This window comes from Ornithodoros turicata, unplaced genomic scaffold, assembly GCF_037126465.1.
Source record: "Ornithodoros turicata isolate Travis unplaced genomic scaffold, ASM3712646v1 ctg00001043.1, whole genome shotgun sequence".
NCBI classification, from domain to species: Eukaryota; Metazoa; Arthropoda; class Arachnida; order Ixodida; family Argasidae; genus Ornithodoros; species Ornithodoros turicata.
The window spans coordinates 23,188-33,434 of record NW_026999444.1 but is presented as its reverse complement, the minus strand read 5'-3'; the positions used below and the strand labels follow the sequence as shown (position 1 = coordinate 33,434).

The following is a 10,247-nucleotide window of genomic DNA, read 5'->3' as shown; positions in this document are numbered from 1 at the left end:
AGACGGTGCTGAAATCAATGTGTACCTCTTCCACATGCTACAGTCCTCGGTCGACTTTCCACACGTTACCGATTCAGCTACCGAGGACGGCTATCTTTCTCGTGCACACGTTTCGTGATGGAATTGTCTTTTTAAGTGTGACGTGAAAGGCGTTTTCACTGTCACAATCCTGTTTCGAACATCAGGGGCTATGTTCTCAGAGATCCGGCAGAGAAATTTAGTTGGAAGGTTGGATTGGTTCGTGAGCGATTCCAGTAGTGTATGCGTGTTCTAAAAACGCTAAATGATAACGTATGCCATTTGATCTGTTGCACTAGTTTTGTAGTAATGCCGGCTTTTACCTTGAGTCCCTATTTTCAGGTGTGCCAAAATGGACGATATCATGATATAGTGATCAACCGTAATATGTACCTTGAAACCGACACCACCCGATTCGACAAATGGGGCAGTACGTTTGACAGCACTATCATAGTAGCGTACGACTCGGATTGCACTATGTCGACAAAGGTATGTATGCCATTGTGAAGGTCCTCTATCTTAGTAGCCTTACCACAGCCAATGCGTGTATATATAACTGTATAAGTGTATATAAAAGTGTATATTTTATTATAAAAGTGTATATGAGTGTATATAAAAGTGTATATTTTATATTCCCTTATTCTCTCTTACACTGTATGCTTTTTACATTTCTGGTGATGCTTATACAGGGTGCACTAGGTAAATGCGAACATCTTCTTAAAAAATATATGCATCACTTTTTCCGAGGTGCCATATTGCATATGCTGAAGGGTACTCCTTAGAAGGGCATTAGTAAACTCCTAAGGCAATGTCTTAATTTACTTTCAATACTTACGTTTTAATTATATTATTCTTTTCAGAAAAAGAAATCCGTTCGCTAGATCATCCGCACAAAAATCGTGATAGAACACTTTTTTTTTGTTCATTGCGCATCTCGGAGACGCGTTTTTAGTTCACTCCCAGTGTGAGAGAGGGAAAGACCACGCATTCGGCTCTTGCGTGCTGGAAGAACATTAACAGAAAACAGAAAATGCAACCCAACATAAGGGCAGTTCCGATGTCATAGGGGGCATTTGTTTTGTTTCTGCAAGTTAGAGCTCAACTTAGACGCATGAGACAGCACTGCGCTCATTCACCCTCTCACACTGGGGGTGATGGAAGACGCGTCTCCGAAAATGCGCGATGAACAAAATGAAGAAGAAATCGTGTTTCTTCACGATTTTTTTTGCGAACTATCTATCAAATATTTTTTTTAACTGCTCTGGTATCAGGTGACCGAAGGGACCAGGTGCTCTCATTCGGACAACTTCGAAGCTCCGCTCTGATTTCGAGTTTGCTAATGCCCTCCTAAGAAGTACCCTTCAGCATATGCTATATTTCAATTGATTTGATCTCGGAAAAAGTGATATAAATATTTTTTTTTAATATGTTAGGTGCGGCACCCCGTATTCAGTGTGTATAACAAGCCTCTGTGGCGCAAGTTCCAAACGACAGTTTCTAATTGTGTATTCTACAGAAGCGCCGTGTCAAATGGCGTATTTCATAAAACGCAACATCTCAGGGGTGTGCTCCACAGCGGTGTTTGTCAGCTTTCTGCCTGAAAAAGGGTATTCATTTGCAGACGCTCTATGAAGGGCGTAGAAAATTTTCTGTGTTCTTCGTGTGACTGCCACGCTGCCCTTGCGTGTCGGGCAATTATCCCGAATAGGCTTGACAACTTGGATCGATGAAAGAGGTTAGCCTATGGGTCACGCAGACGGGCCTGCCGACAGGTGGCTACGAAGGACTCTGCTCGCTGTCGCTGCGCGCGCCCTCGTGGCCCCATGTGCAAAGAGCACCGCGGATAACCCGAGATTACCTGCGAAATTGAAGCAGTACGCTGAAAATTCGAGAGAAAGCAAAATGTGCGCGTGCTGTTGTATCATGCTGCGCACTTATCATAATGTTGATAATCAGCTAACAACGAACGAGCGTGAAGTTGTGCAGGGGTTCCACTCAGCAGTTGGCAGTAATGTTTTCGCTTTTAATGTATGGCAAAGGTAGCGCCTCAACGTACACGAAGGAAATGTCACTCGACGATTCTCCTGTTTTGGCACGTTACAAGAAGGGTGCCAACATTTCGCTACAGCATTCTGAGCTACTTGGTTGTCTTGGATTTCATTATACACTTCGTCCCACGCTGCTCGTAGTGAATGAGTGGAACTTGTGTGCGCACGTACACGTCCTTGGCATTCTTTTCCGTCGCACGTTTCGCACGTAGTGGCAGTGACACGCTGAGATTTAATACAATATATAAATTTAAGTGGAAAAGTTAAACATTATGGTATATGCTCTGTACGTCATGTAATTAGCTTCGAAAATGCCGCAGCTAGAAGCTAATTACATGCTAATTAGCTTCTAGCTTGTAATTAGCAGCATGTAATTAGGTTCTAGCTGCGGGATTTTCGAAAACATAGCGATACATGCTATTACGTTCAGAGTGTCTGAAATTGAGTATCTGATACCTAAAAAGGTGTGTGACACCAACAGCATACACCAACAACTTTATTTTGCGTCTGTTATAATGCGTCTGTATTCGTAATGTTACGTTCCAAGCATCATGCAAAAGGGATCAAGCAACGAAAGCAACCGAAAACGAAGTGAAACTGCGCGAGACTTCGCGGCTCGTAATGCCGCTACAGGCCATCCACCGGCCCAGTTGCTTTCCCACTGTCGCACACGATATGAATAGGCCAGCGATCCTCGTCGGCGAAATCCCGCTGGGCACGCCGTGCCATGCATAATACCCCTTGAAGTTTCAAATTAAAAAAAACGCTGGTCCAAGATGTCTACTTGAAAGAAATTTACATTAATACAAATGCGATTTCGTCTGTTTCGGCGTTTGTCTGTTTTCTTAGTGCGGGCCGCTATCATCGCTGCAATCTTGCCAACCCGGAAGCGGCAGTGCGAGCAGCGAGAAGGCGAGGGCGAAACGGAGCCACTGCGCCTGCGCCAACCCTCCTCGTATCTTGGAGTGTGTAATCATCCTGTCGAGTGTGTAAAGTGTCTGCGTTGTTGATCTCTGTCGCTGAGACTCGCTGTATCCATACCTGGGGGATATCACAATCGCTGCCTAATCATGATTGCTGCGATGAGCATCCTGCATCAGTACGTTTTGGGTATTAGTCGACGAGGTGCAAGGTTCTGCCTTTCACAGGAAGACACGTGTGTCGAAGCAGAAGAGCATCTCGGAGCCCCACAAAAATCTCTTCGCGCTCAGCGAGCGTCAGCGCATACATGTAAACAATGTAACGTCACCGGGTGTCATTTCCGTGACCACGCGCTCCCATAGATTAAATAGGCCGGTATATAGCACACCAATCCATCTAGATCACCACAGTTGCCCGCGAGCCGCGTAGCGTCGTCGTCTTCGCGGCGACTTTTAAATTTCTCGCTCGCGCTATCGATAAACTTGGTTTCATCACTGACCTGTGCCTCGACGACGTCTCCTGTACGATCCCACAGTTTGGTGACACAACCTTCGAATGGCCGCACTGTAACCGTCGTACTTCGGTAGCGTTTGCTGAATTCTGTCCACAAGCCTAAATCATTTTCTCACTGCCTCGATGGAGAAGTTACCCGTCAAAGAGAGCTGGTTACAAGTTTCCGTGTGCGAAATGAAACCAAGTTAATGACGAAGTTCAGCATAAAATGAATTCGCAGTTACTGAGTTACTTCCAAGTTATTTCCAAGTTACTCCGGACACAAAATAACATTGCGCAGGTGCAGACGTTGTGTTGGCCGCGGAGGAGTGCAACACGTTTATGTCCAACACACGTTTATTTCGTTTATGTCCAACAATAGACCTCTCCCTGTTTGTAAATGACGTCGTAGTCTTCCACAGCGCCAAAATTCGGTAGAATACAACCACGCTCGAAGCTAATGGTGAACTAGATCGCGCCCGAAAGCCACGGTCTTGAGGAAACTACGACATGGTCCCTTGAAGGGATGCGACGCTTGGGCCTACTTTTCTTTCAGTGGGACACAGCGAACAAGTGTCCGTTCGTGGAACCTAACCCGCCTTCCGATTTGTTTCGATTTCATTCTGTCCACCAATGTCATGATGGCGTTTTTCTTAGAGGTCTACCCGAACGCTTTGCGTCTTACCCCAGGTGGGCGCACAATGGTTCAGCTTCATTTCAATGACAGCGGTACTTACTTCCTGAATAAAATGTAATTGATTGAATATCACGTTTTATGGCGAACAAAAAAAAAACTCAATAAAGGAACCGGAGAGACAGCAAGAAAATATGTGGACGTGAGTGAAAAACAAGTTAAGGTAACTAAGAACTTAACTTAGTTACCTGAAAAAGGAACGAGTTCCTCTGAAAGTTACCACGGCGCAAAAGTACGAGGGAAGTTACAAGTTACAAAAAAATGAACATAGTTACAGTAACGAATTACTTGTAACTTGTTACTTCAAACTCTGCTATAACGCGAAGACTGTTATTGCTTCAGATAACGGGCATACCTCCCTTCTATTCGGAATATTCGTCCTTCCAGAATTACAAGCACTAAAGTGGGAGGTGGGTGCCTGACAAGACAAGACAAGGCAAGACAAGGGAAAAGAAGGGTTCTTGAAGGGACAAGTTGTGTGTGTGTGTGTGTGTGTGTCCCTTGTCCCTCGTCTCGGGGTTTGTGGACGGGAATTGTTCCGGGAATTACATGCCAGTATGTATAAACTCACTCATTCCCTCAAATATGAGGAAGCAAATTACGAGGAAGCATTACGACCTGCTGACAATATATTTCTTCTCTTGACAGATGTGTCTGTCTTTCAAGACCTATGGCTTCACGGGCGGCTACGTCATCTTTGACGTCCACTTCCATTACCTGTGTTCAGCACCGCCAGCATTCGTAGATTCCAAGGGTGACTTTGGCGTTGTGAAGGGGGCGAAGGTTAATATGCAAAAGAACTACGCCATGTTAGATTGCGAGAAGCTCTGCTGATAAGCTCATGGGCAAATAATGTGATTATCATTTGTATGCGGATTATTGTTTACATGGCCGTGAAGCAATCTGATGTGATATGATGTGATTCCAACCATGACTCCTGCCAGCAGTATTCCTGCCGTGTTAGACAGCGTAGGGGCTGTGTTATGCTGCCTCTCGTGATGGCTGAGCCAAAGTCATAAGTATGGACTCTAATATAAAGCTATGAGAAGTGTCGCCTTTGCATTTGCGTTATGAGTACGGCCAGGCGGATATCCTCTCGTAGACAGTACGTATATTGCAATACTGTTGGGCAAAGGCCGTTCTATCCTAAAAATCGTGAACCCGAATTTTGCTATGGAAATGAATGAGCCAGGGAATGAATGGACCATGGTAGGTTTCACTTTATATCCTGGTGGGGTTAAAAGATCCAAAATTAATTCGGATAGACAATCCCGTATTGAAGGTGATTCGCTTCGGTATTCAAAAGGAGGTGAAAATTCGCATATATGCGATGCTGCACCCAAATCATGATGTCACATAAAATGAGAAAGCCCATGCCCATGCCCAAGCCCAAAGCGGAGTGGGGCAGTAACGACATTTTATAGTTTTCGGTATCGACCAAGCGGTCGACACTTCCGCGAACAGAGGTTTCTCCTTTCTGCCCTTTCAGACGAAGAGATTTTCTCCTGGCCGATACAGTGAACTTCACTCTATACAGGGTGTTTCACGAAAATCCCCCGGCTGGATAATTCGTGAACAGGTGGCGTTATCGAAGAAATTTCTTTTTGGTAAATTTCCTTACGGCATCGGCTATGAACTGAGTAGTGAGCGGGTCATTTGCATACGCCCATTAATTAAATTTTCACTTCGCACGCTTACGGAACCGCTATTTTACGTATCGGGAAATATTACAACAAAAAAGCCCCGTCGACACTTGTTGATTTTTCGATTAATTCATTGGTTTCGGTTTACATATTCCTTGCGTGGAGCAGCGTACCAATGCGCTCTTTGGATCAGCTATCCGGCTCTCAATTTCATATTCATCCGCCTGTTTGACACACGGGGGTGACGAAAGATGTGGTGTTCCTTCTCTATACTCTTGAAAATGAACTTCACCACATAGCACAATCCTAGCCAACTATCATCCCGGATGACAACGTTCTCTCCCATGATATGATGAATATGAGGGGGGGAGGGGGGGCGAGTATTTTTTCTTCCCTTTCTTGTTTCTGTACAAATGATGCTGTACATAAGGAAAACAAATGTTTTGTTTATTGCCTGCCCTTCTGTACAAATCGTTGTCATTCAGGACGATAGTTGGCGAGAGGCATGCTATCTGGTGCAGTTTCCAAGTAGTTCACAGTGCTCGCGGGGCATTCGTCATAGTCAATGATAAGAGCACGTTATCTCAGACACACAAGGACAGACCCGCCAGTGCTGTTCAGCAGTCTCTTTAACGAGGAATACCGAAGCCTCTTGCGGCCTTTCCTGCGGATAAACACGAAATTGACAGTCTGATAGCTGATTCAAAGAGCGTACTGGTGCGCTGCTCCGCGCAATAAATATGTAAACCGAAACCAATTAATTGCTTCAAAATATTTTTCACTGAAGGTCCCGATGCGTAAAACAAGGTGTGGCGGCACGTGGACGACGATGAAGACGTGCCTCTGCTGGCGCGCGGCTCTGCGCCTGCCAGCCTGTTCTACCGGCACCGTCCTAGCGTGAGGCCACGTCCACACGTCCACGGGTGTGCCGGAGGTAGTGCTGCTCGATGGTGTCGTCACAAATTTGGGATGGTGAAGGGCCGAATTGCTTCGGACGTGATGTGCTTCGGCGGGTCACCAAATGTAGAGGACGGTGGTCTTCTTCTACATGAGTTCCACCGGCGCGGCCATGGAGATAGGTCACCGTCATCGCCTCTCCGTGGCATACCATCATCGCCGGTCGGGACTCATGTAGAGGAAGACCACCGTCCTCTACAAAGGGTTCCGTAAGCGTGCGAAGTTATGATGTTTATTTCATTAATGAGCGTATGTAAATCAGCCGCTCACTACTCAGTTCATAGCCGATGTCCCACGGGTCTTTACCGAATTATTCAGCCAAGGGATTTTCGTGAAACACCCTGTAGACATGTAGACTGGGGGCAGGTAGGCTGTCTGTGTGGTGAAATAAGGCCGGTCTAAAGTGTGTGTTCCATCTCAACTTTGGCAAGGTGGTCAGGACACCATCAGAGGTTTTTATTGAAAAATAAACTATATATGTTGTAGCCTGACTCAGTTCGAGCATAGAAGTATTCTTTCTCTAGTTGCCGTAGGTCCCGAGAAAAGAAAAATCTGGAAGAATATGGCAGGTCTGACAGTAGAGCGATTTTGGCATTCAATGTATTTTCAAAGGACGAATTATCGGCGTTTACTTCTTTCCGCGCACTGCCAACAAATGTTGGCTTCTAGGACGTGGGTTCAGTTACTGCGGGAATTCCATCCATTCCATTGTATATGCCTACCAGAGCCAGGAAGGCATCATACATAAGCAACAGACTAATATCTTGAGTCGGTTACATGAGTGGCAAGTTCATCGTACGATTTGGAATAACTTCACTATTACACAAATAAGTAATACAGCAATGTGTAACAAATGTAATACAAAACAAAAAAAAACATATAAAAAAACAAGTCAAGGAGTATCAAGGTACTTGAAAGATGTAATAGACTCGAGAGCATCTTAATAATCTACATCGGATGGGGCGACGAGTTACGTGAACGAGTGAATCTTCAATGTCTACATATGTCAGTTCCACTGACCACGTCGAGCACAATGCTTGTAATGAGTTGCGGTCGGACTGAAGGGAACGAACGTCAGAAGGACTGGTTATAGCTTGATCAATTATAGAATCATCAGCGCAGTGTCGAATAGACAGGCAATGCCGTCAGGTAAGTCGTTAATATACAGGGTGTTTCACCTAAGGTGATAAAAAATTCTGACTGGCTATGTATTCGCCGGAGGATTGTCGGACTTTCGGCAATTACGTAGCCTTCGAAAATTTTACGGAAATATGAAGTCCTTCACGGTAACCAGTCACCCAACCGAAACTATGCACAGCATCTCAACAGAAATAGTCTAACAAATTTCTTTGCGCCGCGTTCACCTTGATGCTGGTGACAACCGACTTATCGAAAAGAAAACAAAACCATCTCATCACAAAGAAGCCAAGACAATTGAAGGCGGGGTCACTTTCTCGTCTAGAGGCAGATTTCGCACGCGCTTCTCTGCGAAAATCAAGCAGACGGGGCTAAAGCGTCATTTCCACTACTATTCTGTTTTTCGACTATTTCTGTTGATACTGTGCATAGTTTTTGTTGGGTATGCGGTGATTTTTGGAGACATCGTATTTCTGTAAAAAAGTGAGGTTCACTTGGCAATTTTCGAAGTTCATTTGAAAAAAGTTACCACAATTAAAAAAATGGCCAAAGCCGCCTTCAATGATGGCGAAAGTTTCCAGAAGGTAAATGCCGAAAGTCCTTAAAATCCTCCTGCAAGTACGTCGGCGAAACACCCTGTATATAAGACAAGGCAAAAACTGAACGATGACACAACCTCGTAGCACGCCAGAAGATACGAAAGTTAGCGCGGCAACTAACTCGGAGAAAGATTAAATCCAGGAAAAAGTATTAGGGTCAAAGTTAAGGAAAGATAACTTGTGTATAAGGCGACTGCGCGAAACCTTATCGAAAGCCTTGCAAAAATCCAGAAATATGTGCCCCTGTCAAGTAACTGGCGAATGTCATAAAATATACCAGCTGTGTCTCGCGTGAATATTACATATGAAAACCATGCTGGAAAGATGAACAGAATGAGTTCGTCTATAAATGGTGGATAAGATGTGACTAAATTATATACTCGAGCATTTTGCACGGAATACTGGTAAGTGATATCGACATGTAGATAATAGTAAGATTTTTACTCCCTAATTTATGAAACGGGATGATCTTTTAAATTTTGCATGCATCAGTTAACTCGCCCGCCTCCAAGGATTGCTCAAATATTTTGGTTAGTATCAGTGATGAATACTATTCAGTGCTTGTCAAGACGTTGTCTACGCAGGCACGGCATGATACTTTTAGTGTGTCTATCACCTTGACTACGCCAAGCTGTTCTGGAACGATGGAGTCCATGGCTGTAAAATTTACCGCTGCTGGTGTAATGAGGACACTGTTACCTACAGATGAGAATACACTTGCAAAGAAGTCATTAAGGACGCCGGCAGCTGAAAAGTGTTGCAAGGCCTTGCTGTTATCATCAGTGAGAGTTATTGGTTGACGATCCTTTTTGTTCACAGCGTTACAAAATTATTTTGTGTTGTTGTTACTAAATGAGGCAAGGTTACAGAGTAAAATGCCGGTTTGGCTGCCTTAACAGGATTCCTGTGTATGCTAGCAGTTCCTACGAAGTATGCCGGTGTCATGTGCCTTGTGAAGAGCAAGCTTTCCGGAATAGTATAGACGTTTATGTTACTTAAGCGGTGGATGTGAAGATCAACAACGCCATCTTGAAGAAAGCTGTCCGGAACGGCTGCTGACCATCGCTGGGCCGGTGGTTACAGACACAGGTGACTACGTAGTTGCAAAGCATCACAACCATGTGGCGACACCGTATTTTTTGGCCACCAGTTTTGTACATCCGGGACGTTAGGTCCGACATCATCATGGCATGTCGGGACAGGTTACGACCAGCTCAGAACAGAACAAGGAGAAAAAACACGTATAATCGGGACAGAGGAATGCAAAAAGCGGTGAAAGCAACAGCAAAATATGCTAAAAAAGGACACCATCAAAAGCTAACAACAAAGAGGGCTAAGCACACAACAAATCATTCCACCACAGCAACAGTCACGAAAACAGAACGAGACATACGTGCCAACACACACACAGCCAGGCAGAGAACTAAATCATAATGCTTCTTTCTCCTCTATAGAGTCACGAATCTGCCCGCTAGTGGGTACTTTTCGAACTAATTACATTTATTAATTACGTGGTTAAATTATTAAGAATCCTGCCAGTGACACTCTTGAGGCTGAGGCAGGTTTTGCCAAAGATAGAAAATGGCGGACAGGAACAATAACAGCCAGCGCCCTGCTGGTCGTCCGCGTCACCGATACTCGTAAACGAAGCGGGGATAGAGTTACCACATCCGTTCCACCCCAGAGACCGGCAGATGATCGAATCGTAATAATTTTTTTCTCCTCTAAAAGCCCCACA

The 10,247-nt window shown here is 44.8% G+C and overlaps 1 long non-coding RNA gene across 1 annotated transcript; it reads left to right on the top strand.

The window, feature by feature from the left end:
• The first annotated feature begins 269 nt into the window (after positions 1-269).
• LOC135376129 (uncharacterized) lies at positions 270-7,264 on the top strand. Its single transcript, XR_010417553.1, has 2 exons — positions 270-507; positions 4,822-7,264. It is a non-coding gene; the product is annotated as an uncharacterized LOC135376129 (long non-coding RNA).
• Positions 7,265-10,247: the final 2,983 nt, after the last annotated feature.